The 26,168-nt window shown below is 37.5% G+C and overlaps 1 long non-coding RNA gene across 5 annotated transcripts; it reads left to right on the forward strand.

The window, feature by feature from the left end:
* Positions 1-21,804: 21,804 nt before the first annotated feature.
* On the forward strand, positions 21,805-24,521 carry LOC145163810 (uncharacterized). 5 transcript variants are annotated; one of them, XR_013739745.1, is made up of 6 exons: positions 21,805-22,391; positions 22,606-22,854; positions 22,965-23,063; positions 23,844-23,979; positions 24,147-24,204; positions 24,283-24,521. It is a non-coding gene; the product is annotated as an uncharacterized LOC145163810 (long non-coding RNA). The 5 variants fall into 5 exon arrangements; XR_013739743.1 differs by having other exon boundaries at positions 22,606-22,710; positions 22,791-22,854; positions 24,147-24,521; XR_013739746.1 differs by having other exon boundaries at positions 22,606-22,710; positions 22,791-22,846; positions 24,147-24,521.
* Positions 24,522-26,168: the final 1,647 nt, after the last annotated feature.

Genomic DNA, 26,168 nt, shown 5'->3' on the forward strand with positions numbered 1-26,168 from the left:
CGTTTTTGGGTGTCTCATTTCTCCTTCTTCTTCATCCTCTTGCTCTTGGTGTTTGTGAACCATTAGAGGAGTGACATTTGTGACTCTAAGCTTTCTAAAGTCATTACAAGGAGGATTTGAGATTGTTATTGCTACATAACAATCAAGGTATGATCTAAACCCTAATTCATATGTTATATTGATTATCATATACTAGATCTAGGGTTTATAGTCTTGGATGAATTGCATGTACAATAGAGAAACCTAGATCCAAGCAATAGGGTTTGTATGAGCACATAGGATGTTCTTATGGCCAAAACCCATCAATTATGTGCCACGAGAAGGTCGTTCGCCTTCATCTTCCTAACCACGAAACCCTAATCGTCAATGGAGATAAACCCGGCGTCAACCTTCTTCTTATCTCGTGCATTAAAGCACAGAAGTGCTTGCATAAGAAAAACTGCACGTTCCTTGCTCATATCCTGGACGAGTCCATGGAAGAAATAAACCTTCAAGAGATCCCAGTGGCGTGCGACTTTTCGGACGTGTTTCCCGAGGATCTCCCGGGAATACCCCTTGACAGACAGGTCGAATTTCGGATCGAACTTGTACCAGGAGCCACTTCAATCGCTAAATCACCCTATAGGCTGGCTCCTATGGAGATGCAAGAACTGTCAAGTCAACTCAGTGAACTCTTAAACAAAGGATTCATCCGACCCAACTTCTCGCTATGGAGAGCTCCGGTCCTTTTCTTTAAAAAGAAATACGGATCCTTCCGAATGTGCATCGACTACAGAGAACTGAATAAGCTCACTATCAAAAATCGCTACCCACTTCCCCGAATCGACGATTTATTCGACCAACTGCAAGGAGCAAGCTATTTCTTTAAGATAGACCTGCGTTCCGGCTATCATCAACTCAAGGTCGGAGATGAGGATATTCCGAAGACCGCTTTCCGAACACGTTATGGACATTATGAATTCGTTGTAATGCCCTTCGGTCTGACGAATGCCCCCGCCGCATTCATGGATCTGATGAACCGAGTCTGCCGACCATTCCTCGAAGACTTTGTCATTGTTTTCATCGACGATATCCTAGTCTATTCTCGAAGCGAAGAGGAGCATAACAGACATCTCCGACAAATCTTGGAAACCCTGCAAGCAGAAAGGTTGTACGCAAAGCTCTCCAAGTGTGAATTTTGGCTTCGAAGCGTCAACTTCTTGGGTTATGTTGTCAGTAAAGAAGGGATACATGTGGATCCTTCTAAGATTAAGGCCATTGAAGGATGGGCAGTCCCATCAACACCCACAGAAATCCGCCAATGTCTGGGACTCGCAGGCTATTACAGAAGATTTGTCCAGAATTTCTCCCGAACAGCCAAGCCTCTTACCACACTTACAAAAAAAGGAGTACCTTTTGAATGGACAGAGAAACAAGAGGTTGCCTTCCAGACCCTGAAGAAAGCCCTCTGTAGTGCACCAGTACTATCCTTACCGGAGGGGACCGAAGACTTCATGGTATACTGCGATGCCTCGAATCAGGGTTTAGGTTGTGTCCTTATGCAGCGTGGTAGAGTAATCGCATACACATCGAGACAACTCAAGACACATGAAGTGAATTATACCACACATGATCTTGAACTGGGAGTCGCGGTCTTTGCTCTGAAAATTTGGATGCACTACCTTTATGGTACTAAGTGCACCATTTTCACTGACCACAAAAGCCTCCAACACATTTTGAATCAGAAGGAACTAAACATGAGACAACGAAGATGGGTCGAACTGCTTAACGACTATGAGTGTGAAATCATGTACCACCCAGGCAAGGCTAACGTAGTAGCCAATGCCTTGAGCCGAAAGGAATACTCGAGTCTTCATGTAAAGACTCTTTCCATAACTACTCAATCCCACCTAGCCTCACAAATCAAAGAAGTTCAATTAGAAGCAATGAAACCGGAAAACATGACAAGTGAATCACTGCGTGGGATGGAAAATAACCTTGAAGTCAAGGAAGACGGAGCGTACTATTTCATGAATAGAATCTGGATCCCTAAATTTGGGGGTTTCCAAGATGTAGTGATGAACGATGCTCACAAGACTCGATACTCCATCCACCCGGGAGCAGACAAAATGTACCTAGACATCAAACAACACTATTGGTGGCCGAACTTAAAGGCAGAAATCGCCACTTACGTGGGCAAGTGTCTCACTTGCGCCAAAGTGAAAGTGGAATATCAGAAGCCCTCGGGTTTATTACAACAACCAGTAATACCTTAGTGGAAATGGGAGAGGATTACCATGGATTTCGTGACCAAATTACCCAAGACAGCGGACAGATTGGACGCTATATGGGTAATTGTCGATAGATTAACAAAATTCGCCCATTTTCTGCCAATAAAGGAATCTTACAAGATGGAGAGATTGACGCAAATTTACATCAAGGAAGTCGTGCGATGGAGTACCAGTATCTATTATCTCAAACCAAGACAGTAGATTTACATCATGATTTTAGCAATCGCTTCAAAAGGGAATGGGAACACGAATAGATATGAGCACTGCCTACCATCCTCAAACGGACGGGCAGAGCGAACGTACCATTCAGACCCTTGAGGATATGCTTAGAGCCTGTGTGTTTGACTTCAGCAAGTCTTGGGACACCCAGTTGCCTCTGATTGAATTTTCTTATAATAACAGTTATCACACGAGCATCAAGGCCGCCCCTTTCGAAGCATTATACGGACGCAAATGCCGATCGCCTCTATGCTGGGCTGAGGTAGGGGACTCCCAGCTAGCAAAGGGACAAGCACCGAACAGTACTCTCACCAGACCAGAAATCATCCGCAAAACGACTGAAAAGATAATCCAAATCAAGGCTCGACTTCAAGCATCGTGGGACCGACAGAAGATCTACGCTGATAAACGGCGAAAGCCATTGGAATTTCAATTCGGAGACCGAGTGCTGCTGAAAGTCTCTCCCTGTAAGGGGATGATTCGTTTCGGGAAATGGGGAAAACTAAACCCATGATACATTGGACCATTCGAGATTCTTGCCCGAATCGGTCCAGTGGCTTATAGACTGCAGCTGCCTACTGAGCTTAGCAGTGTACACCCCGTGTTTAATGTTTCAAACTTGAAAAAGTGCTTATCCAACGAGACTCTCGTCGCCCCGTTGGAAGAAATCGAAATCAATGAGAATCTCCTGTTCGTGGAAGAACCCGTCGAGATCATGGACAGGGAGGTGAAGCGTATTAAGCAAAGTCGCATTCCGATAGTGAAGGTTCGATTGAACGCAAAGCGTGGGCCGGAATTCACTTGGGAACGCGAAGACCATATGAAACAGAAGTACCCTCACTTATTCTCTCATTCTTAAACCTTAGCTTCAAGAAGAATTTCGGGACGAAATTCCCTCTAACGGGGAGATGATGTCACAACTAGCATTCTAGCTAGCAAAATTATGTACTCTTGTAAACATTATCTACTGTAAACTCATAACCCTGGTTCTTGTTATGCTTGAAGTTATTCCTATGGAAACAAAATTCAAACCTCGATTCACCAAGTAAAGTTGAAAACCCTAAAAATCTCAGTTTAAGCCCAATATGGACTAGAGTTTTCTTATTGGGCCTAATAGACCAATAAGCCTCCAATTTGATTTTTTATGGCCTTATAACCTTCAAATGGGCCATAATTGGACCCACATTCATGAAGCCTAATCTTTTGGGCCTCTTTGGGCCCTAACTAATCCAATTAGCCCTAATGGACCATAAATCAATTCTTTTATGCTAAGTCTAGGCCGTGAACTACTCTAAAGGCCCAATGGGCCAAAAACCCTCAAATTGGGTCCATATTATGGACTCAAGCACAAAATGGGCCAAGCCATTCTCTTCCTTTTCTCTCTCGGCCGAAGTAGAAAACAAAAAAAATAAAGAAGAAAAGGGGGGATTTAGGGGAATTAAGGAGGGTTAGCCACCTCCTTATTGCATATTGGACTTCCATGCATTTTACATTTCTCCGTGCATCCATCTCTTCACCTCTCTCTCTCTCTCTTCTCCTTCTTATACTCTCGGCCGAGGGTACCACACACACACACACACACACTTAATTCACTTCCAATCCTCTCAAGAACATCTTCATTCCTCCTTCAAAATTTTCGAGATTAAGGGCATTCAAGAAGGTTTTCATCCAAGAATCACTCCAAGATACATACTTGTGGTAAGATCTTGACAACATACTTGCTTTTTACAACTTCATCACTCTTCTTACCACCTTAAACTCTTAATCATACTCCTAGAATCATCTCAAGTTCGAGATCTACTTGAATGTGTTGCTAGGACCAAAAACCTCTTCATCTTTTCTTCAAAAACCGAACCCACAAACTCAATGTGAGTTTATACCCCTCTATTTTTGGTTTTCATATGATTTATGGGGGATAATACAAGAAAAATGTGTAGATCTATGTGTATTTATATGATATGTGTGATTTCTTGTGTTTATGTGGTAAATATATGTTAAAAATGAAAGATATTTCGAGATCTATAGTTCAAAAAGGAAAATAAATAAGTGATCTAGGATGTATTACCCTTAACAAGTTAAGAAAAATATCATATAAGTGGTTATAATAAGCATATTACAACATAAAACTCATTATTCGACTATTTTTGTCAAATAAACAAAAGTTTGGGAAAAAGGTTGTCATTCACGGTTTTTACAAGGATCAAAAAGTCAAAACAGGTAAAATAGGAGTTATTATGAACACTATGTTTTTTTAAAGGACTAAACGTGTAAATTTTAGCCTAATGGGCTAAACATTTGGGCTTTTCGGCCTTTAGGCCCAAATTTACGAAAAATATGATTTTTAAGGGGCTGAAATTGTAAGTTTCTCAAAACAGGGGTTTGAAACGTAAATAAACATAGTTCAGGGGTTAAAATGGTCTTATTCTCCAGAAAGGACTAAAGTGCAAAGATTTTGGATTTTGGGTCAAAAATGTAAAATTTTCGAATTATGGGCCAAAACTGTAAAATTTTGTAAACGAGGGATGGAAAATGTTCAAAATTTTTAATTTGAGCTGAAACCCAATTTTATTAAATGCTTTGGGCCCGAAATGCCAAGGAAAATAAATTCAAGGACCAAAAATGTCTCTTTTTGTCTAAAAATTACTAAAAAGTCGTTTTATTTGAAAAAGGGGCTGAAAGTGTAACTTTTTGGTAAAGAATGGGCTGAAATGCTCAAAGAAATACTTTGATCAAATATGTCAAGAATACAACAAATTCTATAACTGATGAATATACATATATATATATATATATATATATATATATATATATATATATATATATATATATATATATATATATATATATATATAATACATTGTCGTTATAAGCCGAACGTTGGGTGTTTTTGCTTCGTAACTAAATAAACAAAATAAAACAAACCCTAAATTACTAATTAAGAATACAAACTATACGTGATACCGTGATTGGGCCCATAGTTCCCTGGTTATGCTTATTGGGCCTTCGTGACCCAATGTGTAAATCTCTTGGGCCCATTACAATTAAAATATGTTTAACGGGCCTTGTTGGCCCAGTTGCGTATTTGGTAGACCCTCATTAGCTTTCAAATACTATTGGGCCTCAGTGACCCATTTGTATTACTAATGTGGTCCCAGATATTCATCACGAGCTTAATAGGCTTTAACGGGCCTGTCGTATTCTCGAAGGCCTAGAATAACATACATGACCTACGGTCCGTCATGGTCCTCACTCATGTTTGTTAGGCCCACTTCATATTCACAAAAACATTAAACAAGTATGGACAAGGTCATTCATATTTATAAACTATCAGTTTGGATTTAGTGAGAAACGTCGTTCAGCACCAACGAGTGTTTGAGCGTAGCCTGTAGTTATAATCAGAGTCTCCTAGAGGGAGAGCGAGAGTTTGTGTATAGATCTATACGGGGGTGACTCCCCTACACCTAAGCTGTTCGCTACAGTTAGACTCGGCCTATCTAGGGTGAAAAAACCTTGATAAAAAATTCGGCATTTTGACAAATGCTAAGGCAGGCGAAATAGTCATCATCGTGTATGGTTATAACGACTCACGTAGAGATCCGTTACTCATTTCATTTCTTGGGAAAGCGAATTCATTTATGTTGATCGTACAAGCGGTTATTCGATAATACAAAATCATTATACTATTAAAATGGAAAACATCGGGTTTTCCTGGGGTTAACAATAATATTCAATACGTTTACAAACACTTATCTACTATTAAAGGGACAAATATGAAAGTTAATCGTTTCACGAATCACACACATATACATTTATGGGATCTTCACAATATTTTTCATAAATAGTCTTTTTATAGAAAATATCGGATTTTCTGGGTTTTACAAGCGACATAAACCATTTTACATCAAACATGCTTATGAACTCACTAACATTATATATGTTGACCATTTTCAAAATAACTTGTATTCTCATGTAACCGTTAGATCAAGGAAGCATTCAGGGTGTGTCGAAAGTTTCTTTGTTTTTGTTAATCACCAAACATTTTATATTTTGGTTTCATGTAATGTAAAACTATGTACTTGATGTAAACTACGCCATTTGTATTATGTAATGTTTGGTGATGAATCTGTTATGTTTCATGTATATTCATTGTAATGATATTTCAATTGATAGTGACGCCAGCCCCCGGACGTTTCCACCGTCTGGTTCGGGGGTGTGACGCTCTTCGTGTCATCACCGCCGCCGTGCGCCACCAAGTGGGTGGCTGGGTTCGTTTTACATCAGAAAATGCATGTGTCGTGCGCCACCAGGTGGGTGGCTGGGTTCGTTTTACATCAGAAAACACATGTATGTGTGTGCGTCTATTACAATGAAGTGGTGTTTGGGTGTTGTTTGGCTGGAATGCTTGAAGAACAGCCACCACCACCACCGTTAGGTGATGGCTGCCGCCATGCGCCACCACCGGCTACCACAAGGTGGCTGTGTGTGTGTTTATTCTCTTAAGTGTGTGTTTATTTTGGGATTAAAGCATTGTAAAATGTAATTAGAACTATAATAATGAAATGGAAACTCAAAACCACCACCGTGAGGTGGCTGCCGCTTCCTACCGCCGTGTCGGGTGGCGGTGCGCTTTGCCCTGTTTGTGTTTGATTCGTTTGGGAAGCTTGGACAGAATGGACCGAATGAAACCCTAATGGGCCCAATGAAAGCCCTAATTGACCTAAAAGCCCAAACATGTGACTAATGGGCCTAATGAACCCTAATTGATCAAAAGACCTAGCTATTGGGCCTATTAGACTATGATTGGGTTAGAAAACCCTAATTTTAGATATACGGGCCTTGGACTTTTCTGGACCTACATTTGGGCCATTGGAATTGATGTGTGAATCACACCATATGATTTTTCTAGTAGAGTGATGGACTTAATGGATTAAGTCCTTAATTAGTTAAGTCATTAATGGGTTAAGTAAGAAACACTTAACCCTAATTGTCATTTTATGTGAAAACCCTAATTTCACTTGGGCCTTGAGGTGGGCCTTTCCATTGGGCTTTGGTAATTGGATTATTAATGGGCCATACGAGAATAATTATATGGACTAGAATATGTTGATGGACTTTAGGGTAAGTCCATATGAGGGGTTGGGTCGAATTTGGAAAATTAGGCCATAGGTGGCCATAATTGGGCCTTTATGATTATGTGATATTGGGCCATTGAAATGCCAATTGTTTGGACTAGACTAAATGGTTGGGCCTTTGAATAAGACCATGTAAAGGTTTGGGCCTAATTTAGAAAATTAGGCCATACGTTGGGCTTTGGTTCCTAGTTTGAATTTTGGGCCTATGGATTGGGCCTTGGGCTTGAATAAAGCTGCTTGGGGTAAAGTAGTATTTACCCCAAGTATGTAGATATGGTTATGTGTTGGAACCCAATTATTAATTGGGTTTTATTTTGATGTTGACAGATTTGGGAATCTGTCAGCCAACAGCCACAACTTTATATGCGGGACTTTAGTAGTGTGAGGTGAGTCTCCTCACCGTTTGTATGGGTCTAAGGCACCAATGTTGGCCCATTTAGTTTATGCATGGTAGGAAGACCCGGGGGTTAGCCCCAGGCATTATGTATGAAAGACCAGGAGGCGGCTCCTAGCACACTGTATGCTATTATGTATAGTAGGAAGACTCGGGGGTTAGCCCTAGGCAATATGTATGAAAGACCACTAGACCAGGAGGTGGCTCCTAGCACACTGAATGCTATTATGTATGAAAGACCAGGAGGTGGCTCCTGGCACACTGTATGCTGATTAGCCAAGTAGATTAGTATGTATGCTAGTTGTCTTTGTGATGCTTGCATGGAAGACCAGGAGGTGGCTCTTGGCACTTGTCTGTAAGACCCAGGGGGTTGCCCCCGGCTTGGCAAGAAAAACCACGTGGTGGCCCGTGCCACAATGGCAAGACTATGTTCGACACATAGCACCTTACATGGTTATGATATATATGTATGGCTCACAGTTATGTATGGCATGTTTGGATGAGTTGATATATATGGTATGTGGTGTCTGGGGAACTCATTAAGCTTCGTGCTTACAGCTTTCAGCTATTTGTTTAAGGTACTTCGTTTTCAAAGGAAAGGAGCCAGCGATCGCAGCACATCACACTATGTTTTCCGCACATGAGATCTTTGGGATTATACTCTAATATTGTTTTATAATGACATGCTTTGATTAAAATGAATTTTTTGGCCTTGAATTTTGGGATGTTACACTGGCCCACTCTCAAAACCTTCAACATGTCTGGTCCGCCCTTCCCGGGCCTAAAGCCTGCCTGGACCGTTCTCCGGACCTTCGTCCTGACTGGATCAGCCGCACCGAGCCTTCAGCCTATCTGGACCGTCCTGGGTCTGTTAGCCTACCGCACACAGTAGAACCGCCTCAACCCAACCGCAATCACACAGTCAACACATAGATATCAAAAGCATGCACAAACAGTTAAATAGATCTAAAAGATCACTAATCATGACACCATCCTAACTACGAGGATGCAGATCTAACAATTCAATAAGCATAACACCATCCTAACTACCAGGATGCAAATCAATAAGCGTATCATGCAATAAACCAGGATACAAATCTGAAAAGGGCCGGCCTTGGTGCCTTAGACCTTGTTGATATAGTGAGGAGAACTCACCTCGCAAGTAGTACTGAACCGGACTGAAAGTCTCCGACCGTTGTCTCACCGAAAATCCTGAACTATCCAAAATAACTAATACTAAGTCAACAATTGGAATACCAATCTTGACCAAGGGTCCCATGTAGGGTAATAGTCCATTTTTCCTTTTCTCCAATTTGGGCCAAAGCCCAATGCCAAACCCATGATCCAAAAGTCCACATATACAAAGCTCATTATTGGCCCAATTCCAAAATTGGGCCCACATCCCCTTAATTAGGCCTCACCCTAGAGTCCATTTCCATGTTTGCCCCAAAACACTATTTTTCAGAAAGTCCAGCAAGGCCCAAGTTAGTTTGGCCCAAAGGTAGCCCAAATCGTCAAAAGCCCAACAGAGGGCGTATGCGGGGGGTACTCCTCTAGTATGCTAGGCGTATTCTGCCTGACCCAAAGTTGCAACTTTAGCCCTTAGGCTTCTCATGGGCTCACTCTTCCATCCCCAGGGACTACAAATGACAAAATAACAATAAAAGAGGGATTCAAAAATACATACGATATTCCGGGATGTTGCATAAGTGTCTTAAAATACAACATGTGACTACTCTCACAAATTAATTAATAATCGAAGGTTGGTTGACTTTGGCATAATTTGTACAAGCTTATTACACATAATTGATTAGTACGTTTGGCTAACCATATAACATTTTTTTGCGCCCAATATAGTCTTACACAAACACTAAATAAACATATAATAAATATATTATCGTTTATAAGTATTTTAAATAGCATGTATATAATATTCATTAATTGATGTATTACTATACATGTTTGCAGTGCGGTTCGGTTTTGATGGACTGGTTTTTTGGATAGAAACCGTATTGCATCGTTGACCTTCGGTTTTTGCAACAATTAAATCCGCACCATTGGTTTTTTGCATTGGTTTCTGTTTTTCAGTTGCGGTTTATTGCGGTTTCATCGGTTTTTCTTTAGTCGGTTCGGTTTTTGCTCACCCCTACTTATTTGCATTGCAACACGTTTGACATTTATCCTAAATAATCTCAATATCTCACAAAAAAAGTCAAATAAGCCTTCTCCAGGTCTCCCCTTTGTGATGAACGACAGAACGAACTCACGAATAACAACGACATGAATAATTGAATCATTATCAAACGACGTCGACGCCTACGATTGAATATATCTATGTTTGTATTAATGTTTTAATTTGAACATGTTTCCATGAATGTTTTTTATTTTCATTTGAATGTGTAAGACTTTAGTTTCTATAATTCGGATATCTTTGCATCAAGTATTTATTCATGTTTAATTATCAATTTTATTTATGGAATCTGACCCACGAACATAAATCTAACCCACGAACCCAAATCTGACCTATGAACCTACCAACGTGTGAATCTGTATAAATAAATGGGTTGATGTGTCATATATGTGTTTATGTTCCAAACCCGTCCACCCGTGACTTGTATAGTTAAATGGATCGTGTTCGGATTGATATATTTTAACTTGCGGCCCGTCAACCTGAATACGACATGATTGTCAGACCTAGTCTAATAGGGGTAAACTTTAAAAAGGATGTCTAAAAATATTCGAGGAGATGGAAAAAAAAATATTAGAGGGCAAATCTGTAAAAAGGAGTTAATGGGGAAAGCCTCCTTTTACCTGCTTTATCTATTAAATCATTCTTTCTCATCAACTCAAAAGAATACATCCATATATGTTCTACCGTCATTAATTCATAAACTTTTACATATTCTCCCTAGTTTATATGTTATAAATTTTACAATTTTTTTGTAGTGGAAGAGAAACAAAATGTTTGATGTAGCTCATCTGAATTTAAACAAGTAAAACAATGAAATTTTTATCATAAAAGGTGCTCTGTATCTAACCAACCCTGTGCTCTGCTTACACTGTTGAAGGATTTCAGGGGAACAACATTTCTCCAATACTTCAATCTCTCCCTGTAAACAGTCACTCGCATTTATTATTAGATAATTAATAAAGCCAAAAACTAGACAGCATAAGGCCAAGGGGTATGGTCACATGATGTTCGCTAGAAAAGTCACATATGCGCCACATCACCCCCCACTACATGTTCACTACACATTCACTAGCCTTGGAAATGGATATCACTAGACAATGTTTTTTTTTTTTTATCTATTTAGATTAAAATAAAAAAACTAAATTAATAACATAATTAGATATTTCACGTTACATAAAAACATAAAACATAAAATTTCAAATCTAGATTCCGAATAACCATAAAAAATAAAACTTAAAACCTAAATAACTAAAAAACATAGAAATTAAACATAAATATTAAAAACGTTAAAACCTAAAATCCATGCTTTTCCCGAACTTCTTTTTGGATTTTCAGAAACGCGGCTAAATTTTCCGGGTCGATATCTGGTTGCGGCTTCATGTTTAAAATTTGAAGATCGGTGAGTGCTTGTTTCCGGCGCCGAGCATTCTCCGTTGACTCGTATTTTTGTTGTAAAAAACTTAGAGTTTTGTCAATTTTGTCCGCAAGCACGTCTTCGTTAATCCCTTTTCCGCTTGAAGACGCCGCTTTTTTCCCTTTATCCCTTCCCGGTGACCGACGAAGTTGGACTTCCGGTGGACCCTCCCCTTCGGTCCCATCGAAGTCGTCATTGAGGTCGACGCCAAAACCCACATCAGATTCCGAAATTCTTGGCCTTTTGTTGGAGCCGGTGGTGGATTCCGAATGCGAAGTCTCCGGGTTAAGGACCCATTTTAGACCCTTACGACAAATTTCCCACGCTTTTTGGTGGCCGAACGCTTTACCGCCGGTGGTAACTTTGAATTGTTGGCATGCGGTTGATAAAATATTGAAATCGTTGCTATCACTTTTATGCATATTTTTCAGATTTTCAAATATGCCGTTAAACTTGGTGCACGTCGCTCGTAGTTCACGCCATTTTCCGTTGACCGTCGTACGTTCGACCCGTTTGCCTTCCCAAAAGCGAGTGAAAATGATCTAAAACACGAACCCAAAAACTTGTTCCCGTTTGCGCGTTGCCCGTCCTTGAGTCACACGATATAGAAATCCAATCTTTAGCTAAAGCTTCCTCCTCCTCTTCGATCCAAGTTGTTCCTCTTCTATTTGTAGCTTTTCCTTTTGATTTCCTACGCCTAGATGGTTGTGTCTCTTCGACCCGGTCGTCCTCGTCGTTGTCCAAGTTTATAGTTGGGGATTGAGAACAAGGGACTTGAGATGGTGGTGTTTGGAATTGTTGAGATGGTTGTGTTTGGAATTGTTGAGATGGTGGTGTTTGGAGTTGTTGAGATGGTTGTGTTTGGAATTGTTGGGGTCGAAATTGTTGAAAACCTTGGAATTGAGATTGTGGTAATTGTTGTTGGAAGTAGTTTGGTTGAAATGGAATGTTGGTAAATAAAGGTTGATGTTGGATTGGGGATGTTATCATTTGAATGTAACCTTGATATTGATCATTTGGAGTGGTTGAGGTTGTTGGGGTGTTTGGAATGGTAGAGGTATTTTGATTTTGCTCCGTATTTTTGAGAGAAAATGAGATAGTGGAGAGATATTATTTGTAGAGAAAGGTGTGTTTAGTGTGTTTGTGTATATATAGTAGATGAAATAAATTGAAAAGTTTTTTTTTTTTTTTTTTTTTTTTGTTTAATTAAGGCAACAGTCAAAAAAGAAAGGAAAAAACGGTCAAAAAAAATTAGGCAATCAAAGCATGCGTGAACGTCCGTAACACAAACCAATCCGCGTCACATTCACCGGTAGGGGGGACGGTGTTCACGCGTGAAAACCCCACTACACTTCACCATTTACGCGTAAAAAATGTTCCCATACCCTTTGGCCTAAAAAAGAGGTTTTGATGCAAAAAAAATAGCAATATTTCGTACACATTAATAGAAAAGAATTATCAATAAAGAAATAAGCAGAAAAGGTAAGGAACAAAACCGCAATGTAAGTCAAAGAAAAAGAAAAAAAAAGAATGTCATTGAGGCAATACATCAAACACATTAGATGCAATTACAAACCAACAAAAACTGTCACTACAGAGCTAGAAAGAAAGGCTGAAATGTCTCAAAAGTTGTGATATGAAACAAAGTAGCACTTCAAGAAATGCTCATAATCTCAACAACTAACACTCTATGTTAATTGGTTTGATTTACTTCAAAAACACAGTAACTAATACACTATAATAAGAAGAAAATGGAAGTAGAGAATCAGATACTGTATAAATCATCTATATCTCCAAAAGGTATAATCACCTGCAAAATGGAAACACAAAGTTAATTAGGTTGAATATGCTAGATAATGTGATGAAACTTAAACTAATCAACATTCAACTGTTTGGGGAATACACTAGATTGGAAGCAGATATGACAGGCTGAAACATACATGATTGACATCTCCCTTACACATATATTCTTTGATAATTTCTTAAATCAAAATCAGTTTTAGTTTAGGTGAAGTTAAGGTTTACGAAATTTGCCTCTTCTGGTAGGAGATCAAACATCATATGCAAATCCCTAAAATGCAATTCATTGGTCATCAGGTAATTGTAATATATATAAAGTAAAATAGTACCTGGAAGATTTATGGAGTGTTTTCTATTGTTCTAATATGGAAATATCATGAGAAAAAATCAATGATTTTACAACATCCTTAATTAACCACTTTAAGAAGCTACAAAATAACGATTACAGGGTATTAGCGCAAAAGGCGGTGATGGTTTTCGTTTGGTACAGAGGAGGAGAAGCCGGTATTCCGGTGGTCTTTGTGAGGAGGACAGATGGTGGTGCTCGGTAGGCTTCTGGAGGAAGAGAAGGAGTGATGGCTTTGAGAATGGAGGTGAGGATGAAAGGATGAGTGTTCTAAACGAGGACAAAAATCATTTCGCGCCCATTTCACACAAAAAAAAAATGAAAATTAATTTTTGTAAGTGTATTTTTGTTCAGAAAGGTAAGATTTTTTTTAAAAAATTTTTTCAGCTTCAACTTTTGTTCTAAACTAAATACTTTTAAGATTCATCCTTATCTTTCTTTAGAGTAAATTAGTGAAATCGTCACTGTGGTTTGAATAAAATTACGTGTTTGGTTCCTAACATTTGTTTCAGGGATAAGCAAAAGGACCGAACCGGCCGGAACCGGACCCGACCCGGGAACCGGCTTCAGCCAAAATAAAGAACCGAACCGGCCCGGCGGTTTTACCGGTCCCAGTTCTACCGGTTCCCGGTTCCTACCGGTTCTTGTCGTGTCTTCAAATGTTGGATCCGGTCCTTGAAAAATAGCATCATACGGTTCCGGTTTTTGCCGATTCCACCGGTTTTTGCCGGTTCTACCGGTTCCCGGTTCTAAAAATCCACAAAAATAATGTCCCGGTCCCGGCCCGACCCGACCCGACCGGTTCCATCGGGTTCCAGTTCCGGTGCCAGTTCAGGTTTTGGTACCGGTTCCGGCCGGTTCCCCGGTCCATATGCTCATCCCTAATTTGTTTTGCACTTGGACTGTCCTTATGATTTGTTTGTGTTTCGTTTTTGGTCCTTGATCAACTTAAAATGACTATACTACCCTTAGTCAATGTTTTTATGTATTTTTATAATTGTTAACATTAATATATTTCTTTTAATGTAATAAGATTAACTAGGGTACAAACTCTTTAAGCTAATGTACAACTACACATATATTAACATGTTCAAAATGCACCCGTGAAATCCATAACCACCGTTGGCAACTTATTGCATTGCCGTATCTTTCTTTTTTGCCGGTCTCCAACACCGGTAACCTTAATAACCACCACCAGCACCAAATCATGAAACCAAAAGCAAACATGAACTTGAAATTTTGCTGAACCGGGAAAAAAAACATGATGTGAGCTTCCAATTTCACAAAATTAATACAAAAAAATCTTGAATGAAGCAAACTTGAAGCAAACGTAATACGAACCTAAAACAAACCTGAGGCATGTAAACAAAATCAAACTTGATGCAACTTTCCAAAAAAAAAACAAAAACAAAAACAAAAAACAAAAAAAACTATGATGCACATCTAACAACCCTGATGGAAAAAATCAATTTCAAAAATTCGATTTCAGAAAACCAAGCGAGAAATTAATCGATGAAGTGAGAAATTGACTACAGAAAATACTCGAGCAAGCCTGATGCAAACTTAAGCTAAAACACATCCAAGTGATAAATCGATTTCGTGTGAAATCAAAACCCCATTGTATAACAATACTTTAGAAAAGAAGATGAAATTGATGAACACATGAATAAATCAATTTTCTATGACGGGCTTTCTGGCGCATCAGATTCTTAGGGTTACTTCAGGTTGGGAAGTTAGATCTTTCAGCGAGTTCAACGGTAAGAGAGGGAGACATAAGGCGGTGGATGGTTTTTGATGGCGACCGCAGCGATTTCTGGCGAGAAAGACGGAGTACAGACATACAAGAAGAGAGATGGTGGTAGGAACTGGGAAGAGAGGTTGATTCGAAGGGTTGAGGGTTTGTTGTAACGCCTGTGTTTCTAGGCTAAACATTAGTATGATGATGTAATAGTTAGAGTCAACAATTGTAACCTATTTTGAAGTAATAAAAAGGAATTATTTGAGTATCTTTACTATTATATAAATCATATTTGATGTTTCTTGGAACTTTTAAGAGGTACAACTACTATTGCATCAAATACCATCATAAAATGCTTCGAGAAAATACTAATTAATTTAAATGGTAACTCATATGCTACCCACCGATATCGGTCCTAATCATCCATTATCTCGCTGCCAAAACACTTACTTTCCCCTCTGTTAGGGTGCAAAGTCACGCTTGGATGAGGCTTTACCCACTTGTATGTGTAACGGGTTGCCTTTCCTTTATAAGGAAGTGAGTGGCACTCATTTTATGTAAAGGAACCATTTGGAGTGTTAGACTAGAGAGAGAAACTTTGTACAAACCCATTTGTATATTCTTTCTAGATCTAATATGAGCTTAAAAAGATTTATTTAATTGATTTTACATAATGATTCACTAGATCTTTCTAATTCCGCACATGCCATCGTAATCTACACCACTACATTTGGTATCAGAGCGGATGTTCTTGATTGGATCAAAAATTGATCCTTGATGACTATTTTAATTTGGTAATTCTTCATGTTCTTATTGATCTTCGTGTTTAGAGAGTGTTTTGTGTTCTAGAAATCGAATTTTTCCTTGATTTGATCCATAATTCGACTTTCTCTCTCTAGAATACTTGTTTGTATCACTTTCTCTCTCTAGAAAACTCATTCGAAAATACTTTCTCTCTCTAGAAATCTTTAGGTTTTTGTGATCATGGTGCGTTTGGAGTATGATTCTTGGGTTGTGATCGTTAAAGATGTGAAATACAAAGTCAACGAATATCAATTCTATGGATTGGTGTTAAGTGGGCTGATTTCACATGAAACTTTGATTTCTTATGGAGGTTTGAAGGGTGATCATGGAGGATTGATATTTCAAGCACTTTCAAAGATTGAATGTTTGTATGATCTTTTCATTCTCAAGTTAGTTGCAAGTGATAATCGAAAAGAAGGAGAAGAAAGAGATTTGTATAACAAAAGATACATTTCTCTTGTTGAAAATCCAAGTGATCTTCATGCTCTTAAGTTTGTTGAAGATGTTCTTGATGATGATCATTATGTTCTTGATGTTGAAGAAAAAGGAGTTCAAGTTGATTCTCAAGATAAATTTTTTTTTTGCTCGATTGGAGTTCAAACTGATGATATTTTGTGTTCTTGTGATTCGTTTGAAGGAATGATTCCGTATCGGAAGCCGGTAATCCAAGAAATTCACAAATATCAAATTCCAAAATTTTTGATTCAAACTCACAAAGTTGATGTTGTGGAAAGTGAGTTTGTTCATGAGATCAAGTCTTCAAGATGCAAAAAGATGAGAAAGAAAAGAAGAAGAAGATCAATCGTAAAAATAAGCGGGTTTACTCACAAAAATCGTCAAATGTTGTGAAGATTAAATCCGTGAAGCAATTTTGGGTTCCAAAGCAACAATCTCCAAGTGCTGCATTGAATTTGTAATGACGTAAATTTTCAAAACAAATTTTCATTTTTCAACAACCAAATTTATATTAAAAACATTCTCAAAACATATGTTCCACAGTAGTTATCAAATAAAACATATCCCAAGATCACAAATAAAATCTCCTGACTGTGTGTACGGATCACGCCGGCGCCTTTCCACGGTCATCGCTAGTACCTGAAATACATAACACAACAACTGTAAGCATAAATGCTTAGTGAGTTCCCCAAAATACCGCATACAACACATACGCCACTCGAGGCTACAGTACGAACCTCCGGTCGATGTGTCTCAGCGGGACCCTCCAGTCCCGTAGCTCGTTGGACCCTCTGGTCCGGTCATAGCTCGTTGGGCCCTCTGGCCCAGTCTGAATCGTTGGACCCTCCGGTCCGGTCTGTATCATTGGACCCTCCGGTCCGGTCTATATAATCATATAACATACATATATCACATATCACATAATCTCATTCATAGCACACAATCTCATACATAGCACATAAGACCCTCCGGTCGATACATAATACCACTCTAGGTAACGTATAGTGAGAAGACTCACCTCGTGTAACTCGGTAACTCGGAAATCTCGGACTCGGTGAAATAGGATCTAGCCTCCGCCTAATCATGAAATAAACACTTGGCATCAACACATTTCCCAAGGCTGGACCATTCCCTATCTTAGCACTCTCAGGAGGGTAAAAGACCATTTTACCCTTCTCATGGCTCAAATACCCTAAAGTTGACCAAACCCTAAAAGTCAACAAAAGTCAACCCTCCGGGTTACGATGCGCGTACCAAACATGTACGATGGGCGTACCCGATGCCTTCACAGAATCGGGGTGCGTGACCCCTTACGTTGCGCGTACTGGGATTACGCCCAGTGTAAGTCCCAGTTTAGCCACTTTGTGGATTTTGGTCTTAAACGGTTAAGACATGAACTCATATTCCAGATCTGACTTCTCTAAGGTTACTTACTCCATAAAGTTGAAACCTTTAAGCCTTTGCATGGCTGTAAAGGTCACCTATCACTCAAAACACCTTTCCTATTTCCATATTAAGACCATATCTCATGCATGACTCAATATCCACGACCAAGATTGGATTTTTATGAACTCTCATCACAATGTACACTAGGAGAGGCCAGATCTAAGCTGATGGAGACGCTTTGCACAAAAAGTCTCCACCTTTGAACCAAAAACCCTAAAAATGGGTCCATAAAGCAAAACCCATGAAAGGCAAGGAAAGCTTTGAGCTTTTTACATCAAAAAGAAGCTTCAACCTCTGTAGAACTCGGATCTACTCTTGCTCTTCAACTTCTAGCTCCAACAATGGCTTCCTCTTCTCCTTCTTCACCTTAAAAAGGCACCTTCAAGCTTAAGAACACACACACAAGCTTAAATACGGATTTTTTGCTCTCTTAGGGTTCACTCAATGAGGTATAGTGGCTGGGGTAAAGGACTTAACGTTCCTTTTATAGTGCACAAGCCATAATTTAGGGTTTGCATCTGGGCACACTTCGCCCAGCGTAACCCTAGGTACGCTCAGCGTAACCCTAGGTACGCCCAGCGTACCCAGGCGAGTCCGCGTCCAAAATAAGCGCATGAGTACGCGCGGCGTACGCCTCATTACGCCCAGCGTACTCACAAGTCCAATATTCAACTTTAAGGGACTTATCTTGACAACTTACAAAAATAGAAGGGTTAAATAGCTTACCTGAGTTTCGGGATGTTACAGAATTTGAAGTCAAAACCCAAATGTGTTGGTGGTTCTTTTGAAGATGTTCTTGGATCGTTGAAGAACATGAAGAACGAGTTGTACATCACGCACAGTGGGTGGTACAATGTTCAAATTGGAGATTTTCTCATTCTGACAAAAGAACCAAGATCTTCCAAATTTGATTCGCTTGTTGAAAACAGAACTCGATTCGTCAAAAAGGTATCTCAAATTCTCAAGTGGATTCCAAAACATCCATGATTTCAATTCGTATTTTGCGCTTTTCATTTTTTGATCGATTTGTCTCATTGGATCAAATCTGTTTCAATCCCATTGATTGATCCAATTATTTTTTTAGATCAAAATTCCAAAATAAAAATCAAATTCCATATGTTTTTTGAAGACCACTGTTCTTCCAAAATTGTTTTCGATTTATAATCAACTTCAAACCCAATCCAAATTCTTTTTGTTACTGTTCATCTCTATCTTTTGAGCCCACAATTCATTGCATCTAATTTTGTATAAGTGTGAGCCCAAAGGTGATTACATATGTTGACTCTAAATTGTCGTTGTTCATTGTTCACCACCGACTTCAGCTTTATCGGTTGTACCTTCTGTACAACATGTCTCGATGTTTTTTTTGATGAACATATTCTTGAGTTCTATTTTCGTTTTCACAATTCTGTTACTCGATTAGTATTGCTGGTTAATCTGAAACTATGAATCGATATTGAGTAATTTGTTTGATTTCGAATCAATCTTGTTCTTGTTGATGTTGAGAAAATTATCAATGGAAGTCTTGATTTTGAAGAATATGATCAAGAAATGTTGAATATGTTGAAGAACAAGTTGAATATTCTCTGTTTGATCAAAAAATCGATGATAGATTCATGGATTTGTGTTTATTGACTGACGAAATCAAAAAGTCAAACAAAAGTCAAAATTGGAACGATTGTGTTGATTTTGTTTCGATTTCGATTTCTTGAAGTCGATATTCAGTTTGGGGTGTTTTTGGTGTTATGTGGTTCGCATATGTGAACAAATTGTTATTGTTAGTATTTAGGTATCGAGCAAAGAGAGTCTTGGAATCGAACAGAAAATGAATTTGGATTGAACGATCAAAGTATTGTGGTTGATAGTTGGAACGACTTGAGAATCAATATTCGATAGTCTGATGTCGTTTTTGATTGAACGAAAACGAAGGATATCGGATTTTGGTGTTTGTTAACCGGAATGGAGATTTGAAGAAATTCGATTTTGATATCCTGAAGTTAATAATCGAAGGGTCTGTAAAATAAGTCGATTTGATAAATAGGTGAATGACGAAGGCTTGATTGAAGAATTGATGTACGAAGGGTTCCTATATGGTTGTTGTTTGGATTGTAATAACGATTTTGGGTTAGTTTTTGAAAAACGAAGGTTTTGGTGTTTTGAATGAAGGCTATGAACTCGTTTGTTAATGTCGATGATTTTGGGAAGAACTGGAAGAACAAATTTTTGGAATCGATGGATTGATTTTGAAGAAACGAATTCATTTTGGTAACGATTTCGTGATGTTGGGTTCTTGAACCAAAAGACGAAGTTTGCAGGTTTTGTTAACGAATTGGAAAGATGATTTTGGGATGAACTGGAACGAAATGTCGATTCAGTGGATAAATGTTAATGATTCAAAGTAGATTCAGAGGCTTCGAATGCCTTCTTTTTCGTTAAAATGGACTGAAAAATTTCGTTAATTTGGTGCTTTGATTGAATCTAACGAAGGGGAGAGATAAAAAGTTCCGCACATTTGAAACGAATTAGAGAAGAAGAAACAAAGTTTTCGACTTTAGCCCTTAAAGTTTCGACTGTTTGTCACCTTTTACAAATTTCGATTTTTGGGCAAAGTTTCGTTAGTTTGGAAAAGTAATGGAGAATTTTCGCATATGGTCCCTAGAGTTTCGACTGTTTGACAGATATAAAAAATGTTCGACAATTTGGAACATGTTTTCGACAAATTTGAAGACTTATGTAGAATTTTCGAAAAGAGTACCTGAAGTTTTGAAAGTTTTTTTTGCCCAATTTCGAAAAAGGACTGTTTTTGCAGAGAAGTTGAAGAAAATGCATTTTTGGCCCCTGCAGTTTGTGTGAATTTTCGCTTTATGCCCAGTTTCGCAAATGGGATATAGTTTCGCATATTAGGTTGGTTTTGGCGCAAGGGGTCCCTGCAGAATTCAGAAAATGACAATTTTACCCGGTTTTTTAAAAATCTTGCAACTTTCACCTAAAAAGTCAAAAAATTTCACAAATTGGAAATTTTTTTGAGGCTTTTTCGTGATTGTTTTTCCGTGCAAGATTTTTGGTGATTCATTTTTGGTACACATCAAGGGGGAGTATTGTATTGTTCATTTCTCGGGCGCTTCTCATCCTTAATGGGTTTTATAATCAATTTTTAATTATAAAAGGGGGAGAATGATGGGTATTTGAATCGGGTTTCTTGGATATTCGTTTGCGGATTTGAAGACCGGTGTTAATTCGAGGGGGAGTTTTGGTCTTGATCGCGCTAGCTCGTTGAAAACTAAAGTCGGGGCATCCAATCCTAACTTTGAGGGGGAGAATGTTAGGGTGCAAAGTCACGCTTGGATGAGACTTTACCCACTTGTATATGTAATGGGTTGCCTTTCCTTTATAAGGAAGTGAGTGACACTCATTTTATGTAAATGAACCATTTGGAGTGTTAGACTAGAGAGAGAAACTTTGTATAAACCCATTTGTATATATTCTTTTTAGATCTAATATGAGCTTACAAAGATTTATTTACTCATTGTGTTCTTGATTTTACATTATGAATATTATGATTCATTAGATCTTTCTAATTCCGCCTATCGTTATCTACACCACTATACCCTCTGTCGACACAAATATTCAAAAATTCCCCTTTCTACATATTTGCACCCATGCTCCGCCTTCTCCGCCATCCAAACCGCCCTTCTTTTCACCCTTCTCCAAAACCCTAATCCGTCCGCCACCTTCCTTTTGCCTTCAACCACCCACCATGGTTGTTGCTAACTACTGTTTCTAATGATTTAATCCAGATTTGTGACGAGCAAATAGGAAACATCAAGTAAAGAAGAATAATCAATTCAAGTTTAGTGTTTATTTTGGTGTGTATTTTGTGTTCTTACATATCCTTCATATATTATATTGTGATAGTGAGTGCTCTCTCATTTCATCAACATCTCTTTTATGGATTCGATTTTAAAAAAAAAATCACGCTCCATATTAAACCTTACAATCGGCAACGTCATCAATGTAAAACCCTAGCATAGACACTATAGGAAATATTCTGGCTTCCACCACACCATATTGCTACTCAGTCTCCTTCCACCTGGTGGTAGTGCCGCTTGCACCCTTCGACGGTCCACATCCGTAAGTGTCATTATCAGAGCCATACGGTGTTTCCTTCAAACACTTTCCAGGTATTGTTCCTCTTTATTGGATTTTATATTTTTATCTCTTTTCCTTTTCCTTGTTGTTTCCACTATAATCAATATGTTCCCTTCAGTATACTTAAGAGGTTTCGTTTCTGATACCATATTCCAATTTAGATTCACGATTTTAGCCAGAAAATTTTCAATTAACCGCTGATAGATAATTCGATCTGTATATGATGTGGTGTCTCTGATTATGTAGAATATATAAAGGAGTTCAAGGATGGGGGAATGGAAATTTGGAAGGATTAGAGGAGTTATCTGTTAAAGGGGAATGACACGAAGATTGGAAACACAACAATTAACGGTTCAATTTTTATTCATCGTCTATTATAATTGATTATATATAGAGTCAATCGGCATAATGCTTATATAATGAAATTATAGTTGATTTTAAGACAGCTGGACATAATTTGAAAACTCATACGCTCCCATGCTTAAAGGTCAAATGGTTGGTGCATTTGTACAAGTTTATATTTCCTTCTACATTTAAAACTGTTTCAAATTTCTTTTTTTAGTTATTTTAAAATTTTATTTTCTTTGTTGATGCATGAATTTCAGGTCATAAAACAGACCTAGCACAAAATAAAAAAGTTACAGATTTGATATTCTCAAACATAATAAGAAACTACTCTCGAGTTTTGAATGTCAAATGAAAAGGTAACATCCAGATCTTAGCCTATGTCCTTTCTCATGTTGATTTTTGTTCTTCTATTGTACTTTCCTTTTTGTTTTCCTTTGTATTCGGTGGCTCTTGAGTGATTAATATCTTTACAACCCTCCCTCAAGGTTTCAAGTTCTCAATATGGCTGTAAGAGGAACAATTTCAAATAGATGATATTAATTTCTTATTTTCTTTTCTTTAAGTACATATACTAATATTTTTTCATTGAACTGCATAGGGAAAACTATCAAAGAGTCTGATATGTACATTTGTATTTGGGGATATCAAATGCAACTAGATATCTCATAACTTTATGGTGCTAAGTCATCAACTTATGTTAATGGCTCATTAACTAACTTACAAAAAAATCCAACTGATGAAGAGATGATGTTTATGTCGATTAACTGATGGATCTTACCAATGTTTATAAGTTTTAACATATTTTTCATGCTATATCAGTGAAAAAGAACTTGACAACATCATTATGTTTTTAACTGCATGTCTTACTTTTTTTACACTTCATATATGTTGTAAAATGAGAAACTGAAGATGTAGAGCTTCTTTGAACTACTCAGACCCTAGACAGGTTTGAAGCCATTTTTAGTATTTACATTGTTGTATTTGTATAAATGTAAGATTTCTAACTTTTAAAGCTTAAAAGTTATTGACTTTTGAAAGTACTTCCTGTTCTAATGTACATTGTGAGTGTGTGTGGCAAAATGCAACCCCCCATGTGATAATTAACATAATGGACAATTTCATTCCATCTTTTGCAGGAATTATTACACTTGGATGAAGCCATTGGTATTAAATACAGAGGAATATGGACATCTCACATTTCAAAATTTCCAAATCCCTTTTGAGAAGTTTATGCCTCATTGTACTTTTTAGTACCTGGACTAGAGGATTCTTGTAAGTTCTATTTAAAGTTTGTTAGTTTCTTTTAGTATTGATCTCGATTTCAAGCGCTAAACCGCATTCTCGAGCCCAAAACGTTTCACCTTAATTTGAGAAAGCTTACTCGACATTCAGATGATAGTGACTTTTTTTGGTGACATTAAATTTTTGGGTAATTGTAGCGGTTCAAAATAAGAGACAGGGAGATTTTAGAAGCATCATAAATGGCCTCCTTTGTCGGTACTCATTCCCATATTAGTTTACTTCATTAATATCTGATTCTATCTGTGATGCTAACGAACCGAGATCTTGTTGCAGTAACAGGTAAGCTTCTTAAGTGTCATGACCAAGTTTTAATGTTATTGATTTGGATATAACCTCATTATTGGATAAGATTTGTTGGTTTGCAATTTGTAATATGTAAATCACATAGTGTAAGTAGTTAACTTTCATTTGGATAGAATAATCTTTCTACATGGCGTTGATTTCTAGCATCGTCAATTAATACATCTTTGTTTAGGAGAATTCTTATAAGAAAATTGATATTTTTTTCCTTAGAGCTGTACGTAATAACCATATTTTGTGTTCTTATTTCTTAGCATAATTTATTTATCTCCTACACTATTTTTTAGAATGTATAATAAGGAATATATTTGTTGTATTATGGGTTTTGATGTTCTCCCGATGTGAGTTTCTAAGCGAGTGGTCTTTAATTTTGACATTAGATGATTAGCTTAAAACATTCAGGTTTGTGTTTCTTTACATGTAAGGTATTAGCCATATTTTGTGTTTTAGATATGCTTACTGTTGTTTTCTTTTTTCCTTCCAAAACCTCAAAATGGTTGAATATATTCACTTTAAAATGTCTATGTGAATGTGGTAGAGCATCTCAAAACTTTAAAAAAAATGTCACATTATTTATTTTATGTATGATTTTGCTAGATGCAAGTTTTAATCGGAATACACATGGAAGGGCGTAATGGGTGCTATAAAAGAGAAGAAAGTTTGAATATATTTAAATGATTGATCATAATCTATACATGATTGTGTGGATTTTCTTGATAACGGATTTTATACTTATTCTTGTTAACTTGACGTCATAATTTAGAAAAAAATAATATTTTCACTCTTTGGTATTAATCATGACCACATAATAAAAGTATACAAAAATAGCATTTGTTTTATAGATATCTTAAAGATAGATTTTGGAGTTGAGATAGATATAAGGTAGAAGGGTGGTAGTTTTAAAATGTAAAGAATAGGAACCGGTAAGTTCCAATTCAAGAATTGTCGATTTTGCATTAGGTTTGGTTCCAAAAGTGGTTAACGGATTTCAGTACTTAGTACTTAGACCTAATAACAATGAGTCCACTAATTTCTTATGTAAGTCTCACATATTTTAATTCTACTCAATAGTACTCAAACCTAATAACAATGAGTCCACTAATTTATTATGTAAGTCTCACATATTTTAATTGTACTCAATAGGGCAACAGACTATTTTTGGTATAATATAGTTATAAAGTGATCATAATGAATTTCAACCAATTAACCTATATCTAATCATCTTCCTATATGTCACCTAATCCGGCTAAAGTTCCCAACTATCTAATAATAGTTATAAAGTCATCGTAATGGATTTTAACCGATTAACCAATATGTAATCCTATTCCTATATGTCACCTAATACGGCTAAAGTTCCCAACTATCTAATTTTCTTTGAAATGCACGAATTTACACAATATAAGTAAATGAAACAATACATGTACATAAATGAAATCGTCAAATCAGTTGATTTTTGTGTTAGTGTTTAATACATTCCAAATATATTCAGAATGGGTGTCCTAAAGATTATAAAACTTAAATTATATTAATTTCGCATCACTCTTACCAATTATTAGAGCTCAAATGCAATAGTTACGTCTTAAACTTTTCAATTAATAGATGTAACTAATGCCACATCAAATTAACTTCAATATATTTATACCACCCAAGTTGTATTCTATTGTCTTAAACATGTACTTTCCTTGGAATATAATATTTTTGTAAAAGAAAAATATCGCCAAAAGAAATTATTCACCGTCGCCTTGCGCGGGTACACCATTAGTTATGTGATTTATGCGCATTATACATGCTTATAACGATGTAATAAAATAATAATAAAAATATGTGTCAAAAATAAAATGAAGATTTGACCCAATATC

This window comes from Lactuca virosa, chromosome 1 (genome assembly GCF_052849685.1).
Source record: "Lactuca virosa cultivar CGN04683 chromosome 1, Lactuca_virosa_CGN04683_v6, whole genome shotgun sequence".
Taxonomy (NCBI): Eukaryota; Viridiplantae; Streptophyta; class Magnoliopsida; order Asterales; family Asteraceae; genus Lactuca; species Lactuca virosa.